The sequence below is a fragment of the Dermacentor variabilis genome, chromosome 6 (assembly GCF_050947875.1).
Source record: "Dermacentor variabilis isolate Ectoservices chromosome 6, ASM5094787v1, whole genome shotgun sequence".
NCBI classification, from domain to species: Eukaryota; Metazoa; Arthropoda; class Arachnida; order Ixodida; family Ixodidae; genus Dermacentor; species Dermacentor variabilis.
The window spans coordinates 144,849,717-144,868,131 of record NC_134573.1 but is presented as its reverse complement, the minus strand read 5'-3'; the positions used below and the strand labels follow the sequence as shown (position 1 = coordinate 144,868,131).

Sequence of the window (18,415 nt, the reverse complement as noted above, 5' to 3'; positions counted from 1 at the left end):
CCAACGCGTTGGCTCAGTGGCTGAGTCCTGCTGCTGCTGAGCATGAGGTCGCGGGTTCGATTCCCGACCTCGGCGGTTGCATTCCGGATGGGAGGCGTGCTTTTTGTATGTTAAACTACCGCAGGATATGGAAATCAATCCGAGCCACTATCTACCATGCATGGCGTGGCATAGTTCAGTGTGCTTTTGGACGTCAGTCAGTCAGTCGGTTGGTCGGTCACAGTAAAGTTGGTCGGCTAGTTAGTTAGCTAGTTAGTCAATTAGTTAGTCAGTCAGTTAGTTATTTGCCCTTAATTGAGTGAAGCCTTGCTTTCCAGTAAGGCACGAGGACGTGCGACGCGTCTAAATGATTGATTCGACTTTTCTAACCTAAATGAAACCTGTAAGGAAACTTGTTGAAGCGCATATTGATAAGACAAATCATTCGCCGGATCGTACTAAAGCAAGGGGATTCTTACATCCGTGCTCTTTCTCATTAAGTCATTTCTTTTTTGGTTTTTTGTTTTTTGGTGAAAGCCAAAGATTGCCTCAGCCTGCCAATGAGGAGCTATAGCGCCAGAGCGACGATTTGTTGCCCTGGTTCCCGTGAATCGAGACATCAAACGGTGTTGTGCAGCCAAAGGTTACCGGCCAATCAGAATCACTTCTCACGTATGCATAATTTAGATGAGACACCTTGCTATAGCTGTTGCGCTTCGTCGTGATGATGGAAAGTATTGACTTATTCGCGCAGTTCAACATCCAACGCTATATACCGCACGGGGCTGTAAATGACGCCTTGTGTGGAGGTCTCCGCGGGTTAATTTAGACCATCGGCTTTCTCTTCGCATGCAACCCGCTCGAGGGTTTTCTCATTCCACTTCACATCGTTATGCCGCGAGGGATCGAACCCGCGATCACGTGGTCAGCAAGAGAGACGCCGTGTACGGTATATGGCGGATCGGGTTCGAGTAACTTTCCTGTCGTCTCGCTGCGCGTTCGCTATAGAGTTTCGAGGAAGCGCAGTTATCGGTTATCTGACTGCACTATGTCTAAGCTGCTCGTGTACTCACGTTTCGGTGTTCCTCGACCGTGCTGCTCCGAGCACCGCTGTGTATACGTGCACGAGCACCAAGTGCGAAGCGCGGGCGCCCAAACTATATGTAGCCGAACTGTATAGTAACAACCTGTCCCGGCCGGTCCGTGTACCGGTACGCTATTTAGTATGCTGAGGACCACTTAGCCGAGCGAACGGGTCAAGCACTGTTGGCGAACGTACGCGCAATCTGTAAGTAGATGAACGCGCGCGGGCCTCTGTAGCTTAGATAACAACGGCGCCGCGCGGCTTTCCAGTATACTGTATAAGCAAGCAGCCCCTGCGCCGTTCGTTCTTTAGAGGTTGATTTGCAATTCAGATTTTGACTGCGCGTGAGTACCGTGCTCTGCAGTCTGCTGCGTTTCTTTTTTTCTTTCTTTTTTATTCTTTCTTATTTGGTCTTTGATACTCGCGCTCTGTCGGGGTCTTAATTGTTGGGGCGTCGGTCTTCTTTCGGTACCGCTCGCGCGCGCTTGAGGTTGCCTATATTTGTCTGCACGTTCTCTCCTTCCGTGTCGGCCATTCTGTTAGCGCCTGATTAAAATCGGCGCGCGTCCGCAGGAACAGTTCGCGTATACGGGAGGGGGGAGGGAGGTCTCTTTGCACTTCTCATTTTGCTGTACGTTCGCTGTACATGATCGCGTTGGGAACAGGTCTATGTAGTATGCGCACACGGCGCTCGAACGCAGGTGTCCTGCCACTGGAGTAATCAATCTCCGAGTTTTTGATAATTAAAATTTCAATCTGGCATATTAGGCGTCGCCATCGCCCTCTGCGAGAAATCGTGCTGGCGAAAATCGTTATCCACATGGCTCGCCCTTTGTGATTGGTTTCAGTGTTGCTTTTTTTTTTCCCTTCTACTGTATATACTTCATTATGTTTCGCGGCAGCACCTTGCGTATGTGGTTTTTATTGATGTGCCCGCGACGGCGTCACCTATGCAGCTCTTGCCCATCTTGAACAAGAGGCCAGGCAAGAGCTGTTAAATTACTGCAACCGCTCATGACGTGAAGTTATCGTTCCTCAACAATGGAATATTGCTAGGCTCGCACCGCTACTCAAACAAGTCGCCCTTCGAACTTAAGTCATATCGCCCTGTTGCCCTGGCTAGCTGCGTAGGGAAAGTAATGGAAAATATGATTCTTACACGCCAGGAATGGTATCTTGAACGCCACAATGTGTACCCTGACTCGATGACAGGTTTTCGGCGAGGCAGGTCATCATTAGACAATGTTATTGACCTCACAACGTTCATATGACAACAAAAATGTCTCAAGTGCATATCAGTGGCGCTCTTTCTTCATGTGAAAGGGGCGCACGACAGTGTTACACATGAAGCGATCCTCGAATCATTGGAGGCTGTTGGAATCGGTGGCCGAATGTTTCTGTGGGTCCGCGACAGTTTGTCCAGAAGGTCTTTCTTTTTGCTGACCGAAGATGACCCGTCTGCAAACCATTTTACACACGGTGGCTTCGCACAGGCCGGGGTATTGAGCCTACATTCTCTTTAACGTAGCTTTGGTTGGCCTTGCTGAAATATTGCCCAAGAGAATTCACCTGTCAGTGTACGCTGATGATATTTGTCTTTGGTCTTCTGCGGTGGCTCGTCTTCGAGTGCGTGCAAGAATTCAGCGGGCAGCCACCATCACTTTTTTCGCATCTCCACAAACAAGACCTTAGAGTGTCCGTCGAAAAATGCGCGTTAATCGCGGTTACACGCAAACCCATGGCACCGTATCCTCCTTCTCTCAATGGCCAGGCTATCAAATACCGGAAGTCTCACCGCTTCTTAGGTGCGAATATTGACAGGGACCTTTCATGGAGCCCCCACTGCATCTACCTGAAGCGAATGTTAATTTCGATTGTACATGTGCTGGGGTTCCTGCGCGGAAAAGCCTGGGGCACGTCGGGTACGGTCCATGCTGTAGCTGTACAGAGCACTGTTACTGGTCTTTTTACGGTGCAGCTTGCCTGCTTTTGGCGAGCACATGTGGAACAAACATTCGTACCCTCAAAAGTTTGCAAGGCCAGGCTCTATAGGGGCATGCCTTGTATTATCACAATGTGCCTCGGCTCACGCAACTCTCATGCTTACAGAGACTACTTGGTTCCAACATATACAACGATTGACAACCTTAGTTCCCACATCACTCACTAATCACACATAACTCACTAATCGAGCTTAACCTAACATTAGTATCTAGTGTCCCTTTAACTCCACAAAGCCCGAAAAGTATTTCATATGAAGGAAATTTAGTGCAACTTGTTCACTATTACTTTTTTGCCACGTAGGGGACATTCGTATAACAGGCACAAAGAATTAATTGTTATTTTAGTAGAAATGAATTAGTATAGTAATTGGTTAGTAAATTGTTTTCTGAACTATTCACAACTGAATCTTCGCACTAGCCCTGCTAGGCTACTGTGGGCCTAAACCAAAATTTTGAGGCATCAAACTCAGCGTGTCAAAGGAGAAGGAGGAGACAAAGGGGAGGAAAGACAGGGAGGTTAGCCAGTGTAAGTACCGGCTGGCTACCCTGTGCTGGGGAAAAAAATCGTACGTTGGGCTTAGTGGGGTTCACAAACAAGCAACGCAAGGACATAACTTGGCCGATGAATTTGCTTTTGCTTATTCTTTGACTGTGTATGGCAACGTGTCTTAATCTGAATTTTCTTTTCTTTTTCTGCAGGTGAGTACTGTTCCCTCCATGGTGCGAACAAGCCTGGTTTGTGCCTACCAATTTTTCGAAGACCACCGGCGACTGCATATAAGTTTGGCCTTACCGTTTCTGTCGTGCGTGCCGATGACGCCGGAACGAATTTATTCGCGCAGGCTGCTGCGCCGCCTGTGCCGTATGCAGTAGAACACCTTGACAACGAAGTGCTTGGAGGTTGCGCAATCATTCGTTATACAGGTCACTTCGTTGTATACGACGCGCACCGCACAGCTCACAGTAGAATTTGTACATAATTGTTTCTTCGTTATACGGGTCATTTCGTTGTAGAAGCTTTTGTCGTTGACGCGCAATATTGTATAAGCTGTGTTAAATCTCAGCCTATGATCGAGGCACGTGTTTACGTAAACTATTTTTCAGGCCTCTCAATCAAAAAAAAAAAAAAAAAGAATGTCAAGCTTTCTTTTAAGTGGCCTAAACGAAATCAGAAAGTGACGTATGGAGTGCTCAAACATTGAAACGCGGACAGCAGCAAGGAACAAGCAGGTTGAGCATTACGAAAGTATCTACATGTGTTTTGTTCTCTTTGTATTGGCCACGCCCGCGATAGGCGCATTTACGCGTTCGTAATGTTCAGATAATTGAGCTGGAATGTTAAAACGTGTGCTGTACGGAAAGTCTATCGTTCGGAGCGGGTATGTGCCTTTCGCCAATGTTTCGAGTGAATGTAATAGGTAAAACTGCGGCGTGTAATATATTTTTCCCGAATCCCGATTTAGCTTGCAATAATTTGCACGAATCAAATAAAAGGGCAACAGATTCAGGTATACGGGCGAGTCCACGCCGTAGCATTTGCACTTTGGAGTCATTTGATGCCTCGATGGGAAATGCGTGCGACGTTCACTTGGTATTCGGGCTATCTCTGGTATTTATATAGCTAGACAAAACATGTGTGTGCACATACGTATCTGCTCGGCGCTGCGAGTCGCTCTTATTCCAGTTGCGCAGTGCGTCGTAATACGATCACGGCTGGAGAGAGGAGCAGGGAACACTCGTTTGTTTGAAGAAAAAAAAAAAAAAAATCCTACACTCCGGGAGCGACTGACGTCGCGTGCATTCCCATCGTACAAACGTGTGCGCCCCAGCGCTTCTCTTAAAGTTTCGTAAAGTTGTGAAGTGTACGAGAAACTTTCACCGTGCTCGCACTTATCCTAAGCACATAGCGTGCTAGGGCCATCTTGCGAGCTACTCAGTATCCGCGGGAGGCCTCGTCTGTTAACGGCGGCATTCCCCACGCTCTTTCTGCGTTACTGTGTATATGTATACGTGCGGCATATACGGTATGTATATAGCGCAACCCTTTTCGTGACGGCGGCGTTCACGGACCTCCCGTTCTGCTCGCGTCCGTCGCGGCGAAGGAAACCGAATACGAAATGGGTGGTCCCGTTAAAGTGTCGGGCAAGCTGGCGGTTTTATACGTCGAGAGTGTGTGCGTGTCTGTGTGCGTTGGGTGTGTGTCTGTGTGCACAGAATACACGTGCATGCGTGGCGCGGTATATGTACCCCATCGAGAACGTAGTACGTACGTCGTTCCCCCCGACAGCGTGTCGTCTTTCGCTCGATTTCGAACGAGCGAGCGAGCGAGTGAGAGCGCATGTCTCCGACGTCCTTGGAGCCTTGCCAGATGGTGCGAATCGACACTGGCGGCGGCGGCGGCGCTGGGTCGCCGTCTACAGGGCGCCGCTTTTATCGCCACGCTCTGATGGAGTCACTGGGAGCTCTGAAGGAGTGACTGGAAGGGAGTCGCGTTGAGGCCCGGCGTTGCTACCGATGTAGTGGATGTCTTCCTTCCTTTCATTCTTTTACATGCGTGGTAGAGCCTCGGGGGTGCGGGTGTGTGCGCGCGAGATATGTATATCATATGCGATGCAGATCGTGTCTGTTTTCTGTGTCAGTCTGCCCGTGCGACCACGTGCTACGACGAGCCTGTGGCGTGGGGGGGGAGCTTGTCGATGCAGAAATGCGGGTGCGGATGCGTATATATGCGTGCGGGAACCGTGTCTTCTTCGGAGGTACAGCTTTTGAGTTGCTAGATCGCGTGCTGGACGCGGATCTGTTTGCCAAAAAGGAACCGCGCGCTTCGCGCGTCTTCAACTGCAGTCACGCGTAACGCGATGGTGCGACTGGTTGTACTCGTTTCACGAAGGAGAAAGTTGGCGTGCAACTTGAAAGGGATTGCGAAGCTACGAACGTAGAGTTTGTAGGAACTAACTCACGGCGATGTGGGTTGTCTCGTAGTTGTTTTTTTTTTTTTTTCTCCTTGCGGAAACGAACGATGTACCCACTTCACGATGACTTCACGCAGAAGCGTGCCTATATAGTGCAAATGTAGCCAACCCTGCAACCTATACGGTTACTGGGAATGTGCCTAGATCTATTTAAGGAGTCAACGTCAACAAATTCAAATGCACGTATTAACATTCGTCACGCCAGGGCGAGGCACCGCAACGGTGTACTCGCGATAATAGACAGCTTTAGTTACACGTACGTAGAGGCTTTGCGTACGTAGAGCTTCTACGTGTGAACAGTGCGCATGCGTAGAACGTAGCGGGCGCGCGCGCGTCTCACGGACGTACGTGAGATTGTCACCGAATCAGAACTCAGTCCCGTAATCCGGGAGAGTTTACGCATGTTGGATTCCTGGCGCAGGCCGCAGTGCATGAATTTTTGTTTCGGTTTGCAAGTTGACGCGGTCGTCTCCTTATCACACGGGCGTGTATTATCTACGAGATACCGCGAGGTGAATGCCAATGAGCATTCTTTCGTTCGACCGGCCTCCGACCACGTGTGTTGATTATCTCGCACCAACGTCGAGCGGGCTTGCATACCGGGAATTGTTCTTCGACGGGGCCGACAGCGCCCGGTGAAATTCTCAGACGGCTCGCCGCGAGCCCTTTCCTCCTCGCCCGATGAAAAGGTCTATAAAGCGTGTAACTTAATAATAATAATAATATTTGGGGTTTTACGTGCCAAAACCACTTTCTGATTATGAGGCACGCCGTAGTGGAGGACTCCGGAAATTTTGACCACCTGGGGGTCTTTAACGTGCACCTAAATCTAAGCACACGGGTGTTTTCGCATTTCGCCCCCATCGAAATGCGGCCGCCGTGGCCGGGATTCGATCCCGCGACCTCGTGCTCAGCAGCCCAACACCATAGCCACTGAGCAACCACGGCGGGTTTGCGTGTAACTTCGCGGCCGCAAACAAACGAGCGCGCTCCAGCTGTTCTCGCGGAACTCGGTGCGAACTCGAGCGTTTCCCCCGCCTCTTCTCGTCCCGCTGCTCGCTCCTACTCTTCTCGGAAGTTGTCCTTATTTTTTGTTTCTCTCTAAACCCGCATTCGGGCCGCAGTTCGCTTGTTGAACCAGCGCGCGCCTGCAGCTTTCCAGACCCGCACTTCAAGCGCAACGTGCTCGTCACGCGTGCTGCAAAGAGTTCGCGTTGTTGATTGTCGTTGTGCGTCGCAAAACCCCGCGCACGCGCTCTGCTAGTTCGCACGTGCTGCTTTGACGACAGGACGACGAACCGTAGATACCGCTCGTGTAGAGAGAGGGTCCCCCGGGTCCGCACCCTTGGTCCGCACGGACCCCTTTCAGACCGCGCGACGCGCGCGGCAGCCGCGTACTTACAATGGCGGCGGCGCCGCAGCTGTCGCTTCCCGCGCCCCCTTGTGGAGCGCGGCTTCCGCGCTTCGGTGGTCGTTAGAGGTCGCGCTCGACTACTTTCGATTTTACTTTCGATGAACAATGGCCCTGTCGGTGCCCGCTGCCCGCGCATCTATTTGCCTGAACGGGTGAGAGCAGAAGACACGTACTATACACAAAAGGGGGGCAAACAAATACGCGGCCTCGCGTGAACGCACAAATAAGGAGAAGCCCATGGGCTGCGCGCTTGGCATTCCTCGGAGAACCGCAGTTGCCCCGCGGCCTGTGGCGTAGCAACAGGGGGGAGGGGGGGCTGTCATATACGTCTAATGACAGCCCTCTTTCCGCCGGCTACACCCGGGGGCAGGGGAGGCGGGGTGACGGAATACCTATGGGCCCCGGGTGCCACGCGACCTAGCTTCGCCACTGCCCGTGGCCCATCTCTTGCTGGACGCGCGGGAAGCGTGACGACGATTGCATGACTCCTGGATGCGCGGCTCGTTCGGGGACGCCTATTCGGATTCGTCGAGGTCGCTTGATTCTGGCGTTATCTGAACTTATACTGTTCGCCTTTGCCTATAGTGTGTGAGCGCGTGTATGCTATATCGGAACTGGTTCAGGGGTAAATCTGGTTGCTTATACGTTAAAGATACACTATAAAGCGAAGAAAAGGATTAGGTGCGGTACTAATTAACCCTTCTACAATACAAAAAGACTATGCTCCCCGTGAGAAGTTGGTCTGGCTAAGCCAGAAAAGACGCTAGAACGAAAGCTCGCTGGCGACGCCGTCTTGAAGCTCCCCCATCAGTTCGTCATGACGTCACGAATCCCTAGGGCATCTGCTCGAGCGTAGTTCATCTTTTTTATCGGCAAAGATGGACAACATTTTATTCTGAAAGAGTCAAGGAGCTGAAATTAGCAAGTTAGGTAACATTTACTGAGCCACATCGGCACAAATACGAAAATTAAATAACACATTCTGTGACGTCATAGTGATGCGACAGTGCTAGCGTTTCGGCGCGAACACTTTGACCTTCATTTTCTCTCCTAGTAATCAATTTATTACTGCTAAATTAACGAAAATAGTTTTCGAAGAATCTACCTAAGCAAACTATTACTGATTTACTCTTCCTCTGTGTGTGCCTTTTAAGTACACTGTACAAGCGTTCAGGTTAGCGTATATTTGTTGGGATCCGCCATGGTTGCTTAGTGGCTTTGCGCGTTGCATTGCCAAGCGCGAGGCCGAGGAATCAAATCCCGGCCGCGGCGGCCGCATTTTGATGGGGATGAAATGCAAGAAATCACCGCCCAAGCACTCCGTAGAGGCGGTTAACCAGCGAAGAGGAAATGTGCGGCCCCGGTGTTTATCACTTTGTTAATCCCAACGGCTCATTAAACGACGGCTTGGTAGGCAGCCGGATCCTCGGTACGCAGTTGCTGCTTGCGCTCGGCTGCACGAGCCTATTCTTGCGCCCGGGCTGCAGCATCGGCACGGCGTAGGCGAGCCCGTTCCCGGTTCTGCTCGCGACCCGCCGTGGTTGCTCAGTGGCTATGGTGTTGGGCTGCTGAGCACGAGGTCGCGGGATCGAATCCCGGCCACGGCGGCCGCATTTCGATGGGGGCGAAATTCAAAAACACCTGTGTGCTTAGATTTAGGTGCACGTTAAAGAACCCCAGGTGGTCAAAATTTCCGGAGTCCCCCACTACGGCGTGCCTCATAATCAGAAAGTGGTTTTGGTACGTTAAACCCCAAATATTATTATTCTGCTCGCGGCGTTGCTGATCGAAAGCTGCCTGCTCCTAAGGAGTACTTAAGACGCGTGGGCCTACCCATTTCGGAGCCGGAGAGAAGCTGCGACGGAGAGCTACGACGTCACTACTGGCGCAGTCAATCGAGCGCCTCACTGTCTTTTCACTCCGATCTATGACGTCATGTTACCTGGCGCGACTGCCATAGAATCTAATGAGGATGCTCCCGAGTAGGCAACAGTGATTTTGACGTCATCGCTTTCATCACGCAAGCCTTGTTAATGGAAATTTCAGGTCAGATAGCGTGACGTCATGGATCGGAGTAAACAGGCCTTGTGCTATCTAGGCGATGTTGGCTAATCGTGCGCCTCTATCTCTCTTTCTCGCGCGCACATGCGCATGAGGTTGCGCCGGATGAGTTTTCGGCGTACAGGCGACCGACAGGCGGACGGGTGAACCGCTCGCCATATACAGCTTCGCTGTAAAAAACGCCTGTGTCCCGTGCTTTGGGGGTATGTTAAATATACCCTGGTGGTCAAAATTAATCCGTAGTCCCCCACTACGGCGTGCCTCATAATCAAATCGTGGTTCTGGCACGTAAAACCCCAGAATTATTTTGGTTGAAATTAGCCCCAAGCCCATCACTACGGTATCTTATCATAGCCGGGGAGTTAGATTAAACCCGATAAAGTTTGTTTTGTTTACGTACTTGCGTTGTGAAAGCTGTTGTCTTCCGCATGCCGCCCTTATATAGCCGAAGCAGGGGTGTAAGAGAGCTTACGTATAGCTAGGCATACACGTAATGCTTTCAACAGGTTAGTCCTTCCGCCTATTCGGCCTTGTACGTACACGTACAGAAAAGAAAAAAAGGAAAACAAATGTTCCCTGCGCCGCATTTCGACGCCTTTCTGCGCTTTTGTTTCTTGTGCCACCGACCACTAATCGCCTGGGCGTTACGCTGTCATGCTTAAGTGGCAGTGACTGACAGCTGCAAGACGCCATCTGCTACGTATGATGTGCGGGCGTCCCTGCACATTTGTGAGGGTTTTCTTTAAATATATGTTTCTTTCTTACTGCAAATCGAGCGCGTCCTCTGAGGGCATGGGAGGTCCCTGCCTGGCGGCTTTGTTTCTCGTCTTGTTCCGCGGAGAAAGTCGTTCAACGACCGACGGCGTTAGCTGCTGACCTGGCTTTCTTTGCATGCCACATGTACGGTCCGTAGCGTCGAAACGACGGTTTGCGATCTGTGTGTATAGAAATTTTTTGGCAACGTATAGTACGCATTTCTTTCGGAATGGATGGCTCCTCTTAGCACTTGTTGCCCCTTTCATTGTACTTTCTGTATAGCTCTTACTAATTGCCCGCTCGTCACTTCGGATATTGGTGGAACGTCGTCGTTGTTGCTGTTGTTGTTTGTGGCGTATGCCCACAGTAACGGATCGACCATGAATGGGATGATTAAACGTGCGGCTATAGGACTAACGAAAACTATTGACCGTGGAAATCTTCGCCAGAAAGAAGAACATATGGATGGAAGATCACACACACACACAAAAAAAAGAAGTACAAAAGAAGCTTGGGAGCATGGTTGGCGGTTTTCCGCAACATGTTTCGCCCTTCTCAATTTCGCTTTTCTTTCGGACGTTCGTTTCACTTGGTGCCTCTGTTTACGCTTCTATTGCCTGCCGCGCCCTGTTTCTCTCGGCTTGACTTCGCTTTTTTTTCCCCCGAAGCTTGTAGCTTCGTTCGTGCGAGGAGATGCTTTTTCAATAGCGTTTCGCGTAAACCGCATGTCGTCTGCACGCGTAGAACTGCCGTCTGCTTGGGACTGCCACTGCAGACGACCTCCTGCGCGTACTACCGTGGCTTCGTCCGCCGGGAGGCCGTCGCTACAGAACGTTGGTCGCTACAGCCGCTGGAGACGCCATAACGAGCTCCGGAAGGGAGACAGGTGTCAGCCTTGAAAGCCACCGTGCAGGTGTCTCACCGCACCTTACCCTCCCTTCTTCGCTACTCTCTCTTTCCTAAAGCCACCGCGTCTAGCCGCCATTGCGTTGTGGCGTACGCAGCGTGCCAGAGCTGTTCGCGTCGCTTCTCTGACGCTGGGATGCATGCAGAAGACGAAAGCGACGACGTCACTCAAGCGCAGCGAGAGAGAAAGAGAGCCTTTTCTCCGGTTTCTCAGGATGTGCGCGTGCGTGCTTTTATTGTTTTTTCTCGCCGCTTATTGTGTTCTGTCGTGCACTGCCTATACGCTGTCGAACCGCAGGGCGCTGCTGTCTGCGTGGGCGCTGGTTTCGAATGCGAGGTGACCTACACAGCGAGCGGACAGCTCGAGTGTCCGGAAGCTGCGCTTGCTCACTGCCGCCGCAGTGCAGACGGTGTGAAATTAGAATACCAGATCGCGGCCCGTTCCGTCTGCTTTCCCATAGCTCTCGCTGGCGGGCGCCTGTATTATAACACCCTCGATTTTGCGCGCCCGGAGCGTGCGAAAGTTGTGGTGGGGGTTGTGACTCACCTGTAAGAACCGTCACCCGCCGTGGTTGCTCAGTGGCTATGGTGTTGGGCTGCTGAGCACGAGGTCGCGGGATCGAATCCCGGCCACGGCGGCCGCATTTCGATGGGGGCGAAATGCGAAAACACCCGTGTGCTTAGATTTAGGTGCACGTTAAAGAACCCCAGGTGGTCAAAATTTCCGGAGTCCTCCACTACGGCGTGCCTCATAATCAGAAAGTGGTTTTGGCACGTAAAACCCCAAATATTATTATTATTATTAAGAACCGTCGCGCCGACCTTTCTATCCTTGCGCACTTATACCGGGTGTTCCAGCGAACACTTTCAAAACTTTTTAAACGTCGCCTGTAGCGGACAGCACAATCTTAGCTCACGAGCTGGTCTACTCGAAGAGGCGGACTTTCACAAAACGATTGAAATGCATAATCGACTAATTTAATAAATCACTAATTAGGTTTTAAACTAATTACCTTATGGCCCATATTGCGATTTGCACATTCTAGCCGCGGAGTTCGCAAGGCGAATCCACTTGGAACAAATTCTCTGGATGACACCAGTTTCGAGACATTAATTCCTGAACATTGCGGACAAATAAATTGGCGTTCCACTTACTTTCTTAACAAAACGGCGCTTTATTAATGAAGCACGGAAGTAACGGAGAAAAAGAAAAAAACCAGCCATCGCTTAGTTATTGGCAATATGAGTTCTCGCTTGATGACCCCAGTCCCCTGATGGCGTTCTTGTTTAATGCGTACTTCCGGTTCTTGTACTATGGACCATAGGAACTATATGGCCACTTAGCGCAAATCGATCAAAATAATGGGAGGAAAGGGACGGTTCTCGCTCCCGCCTTCTGGTTTCTGTTTCTTCAGAATTATAGGAGATAGAAAATTAAGTACCCTAGCACATCGCATAGCTGCCCATGCCTCTTAAACGCACTACTTTTCCCCTATGTGTTAACCTTAAAGATAACATTGTAATACATAAGTCACAACATGGCCCACCATGAACACCACTGCACTGTCGGCAGTGCCTCAATATATATATATATATATATATATATATATATATATATATATATATATATATAAAAGGTATTCTAACATACTGCATAGCGGCCCATGCCTCTCAGGCGCACTTCTTTCCCCATACGTGATGGTCATACAGGTAACGTTGCAAGATTGGGATGACCACATGGCCCAAGACCACATGGCCCACGACCACATGGCCCACGACCACATGGCCCACCGTGAAGGTCATTGCCCGGTCAACACTGCCTCAGTATACTATGGAATAGCGTCTCGTCTCCAGTCGTGCATGACGCCTTGCGATTTCGTCATCTATATGTCTGCAGGGCTTCTCTACTCCGGCACAATTATGATCATTGAAAAGAAAGGTGCTTTCCACCTCTCTCTCTCTCTCTCTCTCTCTCTCTCTCTCTCTCTCTCTCTCTCTCTCTCTCTCTCTCTCTCTCTCTCTCTCTCTCTATCTATCTCTCTATCTATCTCTCTGCACAACCTGCGGAAAGAAACATCTGGGTAAAGGCCGCATTAATGGGAAGGCCCGCCATGTCGAACGTTATACAATGCCTAGGCGGGCTTGAAACAGTTGGGACCCATTGTTTCTACGGGCTCCCGGCAGACGTTACGCAATGAAGAAGTTTGAAAAAATAAAGGTTTGCTGTATACATCCGTAGCCTCCTCGGGAACGTTCTTGTTCGCCCTCGCTTTGTAACGATGGAGGGGGCACGCCGATCCGCCAACCCTGGGCGCCATTATATACGTTGCTGAGTCGCGCCGTGAAAAGTGCCTAAGATTTCGCTCGACATCCGTACTTACAGACAATGGGAGTCCGTGGCGCGCGAGGCGAAGACGGAAAACAAAAGCGCTCTTCTTCGCTTCTCTAGCGCGCGGCAGTACTGCCGTATTTATTCGCATTTAGACCGCAAGGTGTTCTTTTCCTCTCTCTCTCTATCTCTCTTCAACGTTCTTTTAAGTTCGCATGCGGTGTCAATGTATACAGTGCTGCATATTCAGTCAGCCTGGGCAAGTTCGTGGTTGGCGCCAGAAATTGGTATCAAAACTCGTTTGCATTTTTTTTTTTTTCTGGCCGCTATTGCTTACTACTGTCTTGGGCGGCTTGCATGTGATTGCTTTTTTTCCCGACCTTGCGAATTTTGGAGGGTCGGCTTAAAATGGATCTTGAAGGGACAGCGCAAGACGACGAAGAACACACATGAACACACAGGACAGCGCTGCCGGAATAACAGTGTGTGTTCCTGCCTTCTTCGTCTTGCTTCAAGATGTTTATCCAGTACCAACTCGCTCAAATGCCGATCCTTTTACAGTGGATCGCCGGACTAGACCCGAGTAAATACAGTATACGCGGCGCGGAAGCTGTCGTGGTGTGCGGAAGATTTCCTCCGTGCTCACCCATCGGAGCGGATGCGAAAGGTTGTTATATAGGCCGTTTGTTCCTCGGTCTCCACTGCACTGCAAGCTTGCGCGGCGCGCTCTCTCTAAGTGCCTTTCTTCCCGCTCTTCGCTTGGTTGCTTGCCGCGTTTTTGTCTCCCCTTTTTTGTTTGTTTGTTTCCTTTGCCGAGAGCGTTTACGTCGTCGCTGCGCGCGTTCGCCGGGTATCCGGAGCAAACCCGTGACCCTTTTCATCGTCGAGCTTTTATCTCGGAGCTCTCGTGCGTTGATGCGCTGTCGTCGCGCAGAAAGTCCATTGCGCCCGGTGTTTGCCTGACGTCGACGCGCATGCAAGGCTTATGCTGCGCGGTTTTTTGTTCTGTTTGATTTCATTTACCGTCGTAAAACTCGTCATCCCAGCCGCTCGCAGGCCGCATTTCGATGCAAGCCGAACATGTAAAGAGAGAGAGAGAGAGAAAAAAAAAACGCTGGTACTGACGTAACCGCGATCCCCGAACTCCGGTGTCTCTCATAGCTATAGGGATGTCGCATTGGTATGCGTTAGATTCACTCGCTTGCTCATTATCAATCAATCAATCAATCAATCAATCAATCAATCAATCAATCAATCAATCAATCAATCAATCGCCCGAAACATCGTATTGCCACACTGGCCTAGGAATAAACGGCTATAACCGTGCATTCTCCTCTTAATGATGCGCAAGATGATTTCGGCAGATATCGTGGGATCGAAGGCTATGCTGTAAATTTACCATAGGAGGCTTATTAATGTGAAAGTGTCGGCTAGTTGGTTATTGCGCAGAGCCGTGCGCGCAAGATGCCAGAAGAGTGAACTCCCGAAGGAATTGTCTTTTCAGTACAGAATTACCCGTGTCACAACAAAACGAAACATACAATACGGTGCTCCCTTATTAAAGCGTGTGTTACTAAAGCGTGTGTTGGTTTATTGACCAATTGCCTTCACCCAAAAAGCGTCACGTACTCGTGACGCCTGCGGCAGAAAGGATGTTCCACATCCGCCGCAAGATTTGTGAGTGGTGGCGCCGGCTAACGCTTCCAGGGCTGGTTCTAGTAGTAAAAACATAAATACCCCAGAAAGTGGATGGAGAGACGGCGCCGCGGTAGCTCAAATGGTTAGAGCATCGCACGCGTAATGCGAAGACGTGGGATCGCTCCCCACCTGCGGCAAGTTGTTTGTTCGTCCACTTTCATTTCCATTAAGTTCTCATTTCTTTAATTCAATTATTAATTACAAGTAATTTCCCCTGTGTTGTCCTTGGTGTCCTTGTTGGCTTCTTGTGATATTATTAAAAAGTTGGGCCCCTCGGTCAACCCCCTTCTTCTCGTATTATAAATATATATATAATTCCGATACGACTGACGACTGAGGCTGCCATCGTACTGAACGAGTCGCGCGCAAGGTATTGACATCTGAAGGAAACCGCCAACGTAAACATTGTTGCGGCTACGCATACGCTCGTTTAACTGTACACACGCGGGCACAACCTGAATCATCTGCGTGCGATGGGATCTACCCCGCGAGTTTGCACGCGTTGTATAGCGGGGAGTGGTGTTGGAAGATGAAGTCCATTGGACGAGGACTATATATAGCGCTCGCATCCACTTCGAACAGTGTTCTTTCGTGTCACCGCGGGACGCTTATACGTACTTTCGCCCCACGTTTCCCTGCAGCGATCATATATATGGCTTCTTCATCTCCCGTACCACAGCTACTTCTTACACCGTGCCCGTACCCGTTCCTAGTGAAAACGCGACGCCAAACCTAGACTTCCGGCGGAAGCGTAATTTCCACTTCCTGTCACCTTTTCACTCCGCCGGCCCCTCTCCGCGCCCTGCGTGTGCCTCTGAATGAATGCCCCCCTTCTCCTATAGCGTTTTTGCGTACCACTATTTTCCCTTGTGTTTTCGTTTCTTCCGTGCTTGCTTTTTTTTTTCTTTCTCGCCACCTGTCCCCCAACTTGTGCCGTCTTCTCTTTTTTTTTACTCCACCGTTCTTTCCACTTTTATCTCGCACGTGAGCCGGAAGGTGCATGTGTGTTTGTGTGTCTGTCACGCCTACGTGTGTGCGTGTCGTCGGTTAGCTTATGTTTTGCGTGTTCTGATTACGGCTTTCGGAACTCCCAAACAAGCGGCTCCGTGCCTTGACCGCTCTCTCTCTTTCTCTCTCTCTCTCTCTTCTATGCCGTATCGTCTGTATACGTACTTCACGGCGGAGCTCGCGCGTGTAAACCGTGCCTGTGTCATTGTCCCACGTCTCGACGGGTCCTTTGGCCAATCCTTCCTGTCTCTCCGCCCCTCCCTACCCGCTTGCCCCGCGCTCCCATCCCGTGAAAGACATTCCGGACAGTTCTTTAGCCCGCGCGGAGCTCTTCTTCGATCGCGACCCGTTTTCTTTTCTTTTTCATTAACTTCTCCTTCTGCCTTCCTTCACTCCACACACCGTTGCTATTTCGCTTAATTCCGTTCGGGGCCTAATTTTGTTGTTCTCCTCGTCTAACGTTTTCTAGCTCCCTACATTTGTTTTTGTCTTTAGAATGCCTTTTGTATTTGCTTCTCCTCGCGTGGAAAGAATGTGGCACACTGTGCTATCTTGAGGCGGCGTTTATATCCGGCGCTGTCGCAGGCACTTTCGGCTTCGCGACGTCGGGCGGGCGGGCCCCTTTAGCGGTTTCGCCTCAAGAGCAAATTGCTGTCGAGTGCCCCGTGCTTCTTTACCTTATTTCTTTCCCCACTTTTATGTATGTATGCGTATATCAAGCGTGTTTAAGCCGATGTTGGTGCCTGCAGAAGAGGCCGCGGCGCTGCCTCTTCACGCGTGCAAACACTTACAAACTGTAGTAACTCGCGCGAGCAAAAGCGAATTTGAAAGTTTTTCCCGTCTTCAGCGATTTCTCCGGTCCTGTAAACTCATCTACTTGCGTCACAGCAGCGGGAGATCCCAGCGGACGCCGCCATCTTCTCAAGAGCATCCACTTCTTCGCGACGCGCGGAACGTATCAAATATTATATTTGATGGTAACCGTCATTTGAAAGACAGAATCAACGTCGTTTGTAAAAGAAAAAAATAGTTGCCCTTCGGCTGTTACACTCACATACGTGTGCGACAGTACTTTGAATTGACTTCGCTATACGGCCTTTGTATTTTAGCCTATTTCACTGCCACCTTAGTTATTGTTGAGAATCGTGGGGCCAAACATACGCAACTTACCTTAGACGGTTACTACGTTTGTAGAAGCTGACTGTGCGTATATCATTGCTTTTTCCTCGATGCATCATATCCCGGTGGTACTCACTTTGAAAGAGTACGTGTGCTGTCATTTATTAGTGCGCGGAGCTACAAGGTCTGCTGCCTGGTAAGAAAGGTAATAAACGCTAATAAACCTGTGCCTCGTAACGTCTTCACTTGCCCCCTCGCTAAACACCCGACACCCAAGCAGCGGCAACCTTAATCTCCCAGTACGCTTCAATGTGTACGGTGAAAGGCTAATCGATTTTTCCGGTGCTAAGATGTGGAACGACTTACCTGTTGATATAAAACTTGCAGCGAATTCCGACGTAATATGTAAGCGCTACCTCCTCTCTAACCAAGCACTGTCTTGACCTTTTTCCTGCTGTATACTTTTCATCTCGTTTACTATCCATAGTGCGTTTTCTTTTTCTTTGTGTATGTGTTTAACTGTTGATGTAGATTATTACGTGGTTGTTCATCTTGTAAAAAAATAGCTGGTTATCAATTAGTACTTACGTATGACAGTTATTTGTATTTATTACCAGTAACAGCTTGCACAAGATCGCTAATAATTTTTTTGTATTGCATCGTGCGCCAGCCATTTAGGCTGTTGGTTAAAATATTTCTGCATTAACTTTTCCTAATCATATAATAAAGTTCCATTTTCTGATTGATTGATTGATTGATTGATTGATTGATTGATTGATTGATTGATTGATTGATTGATTGATTGATTGATTGATTGATTGATTGATTGATTGTCACCCGCCGCAGTGCATGGCTTTGCGGCTATGGTGTTGCGCTGCTAAGCACGAGGTCGCGGAATCAAATCCCGGCCGCGGCGGCCTAATTTCGATGGGGGTGAAATGCAAGAACACCCGTGTCTCGTGCATTGAGGGCACGTTAAAGATACGGTGGTGGTCAAAATTAAAATGGAGTGCCCCTCTACGGTGTGCCGCATAATCAAGTCCTAGTTTTGGCTCGTAAACACTCAGAGTTCATTCATTCATTCAT

The 18,415-nt window shown here is 49.8% G+C and overlaps 1 protein-coding gene and 1 non-coding gene across 2 annotated transcripts in view; both read left to right on the top strand.

Annotated features, from left to right (window-relative positions):
- LOC142585394 (uncharacterized) overlaps nucleotides 1–18,415 on the top strand; it is a 259,259-nt gene that overhangs the window by 143,882 nt on the left and 96,962 nt on the right. The window lies entirely within an intron of this gene.
- Nucleotides 15,267–15,339, top strand: TRNAT-CGU (transfer RNA threonine (anticodon CGU)). The gene has a single exon. It is a non-coding gene; the product is annotated as a tRNA-Thr (tRNA).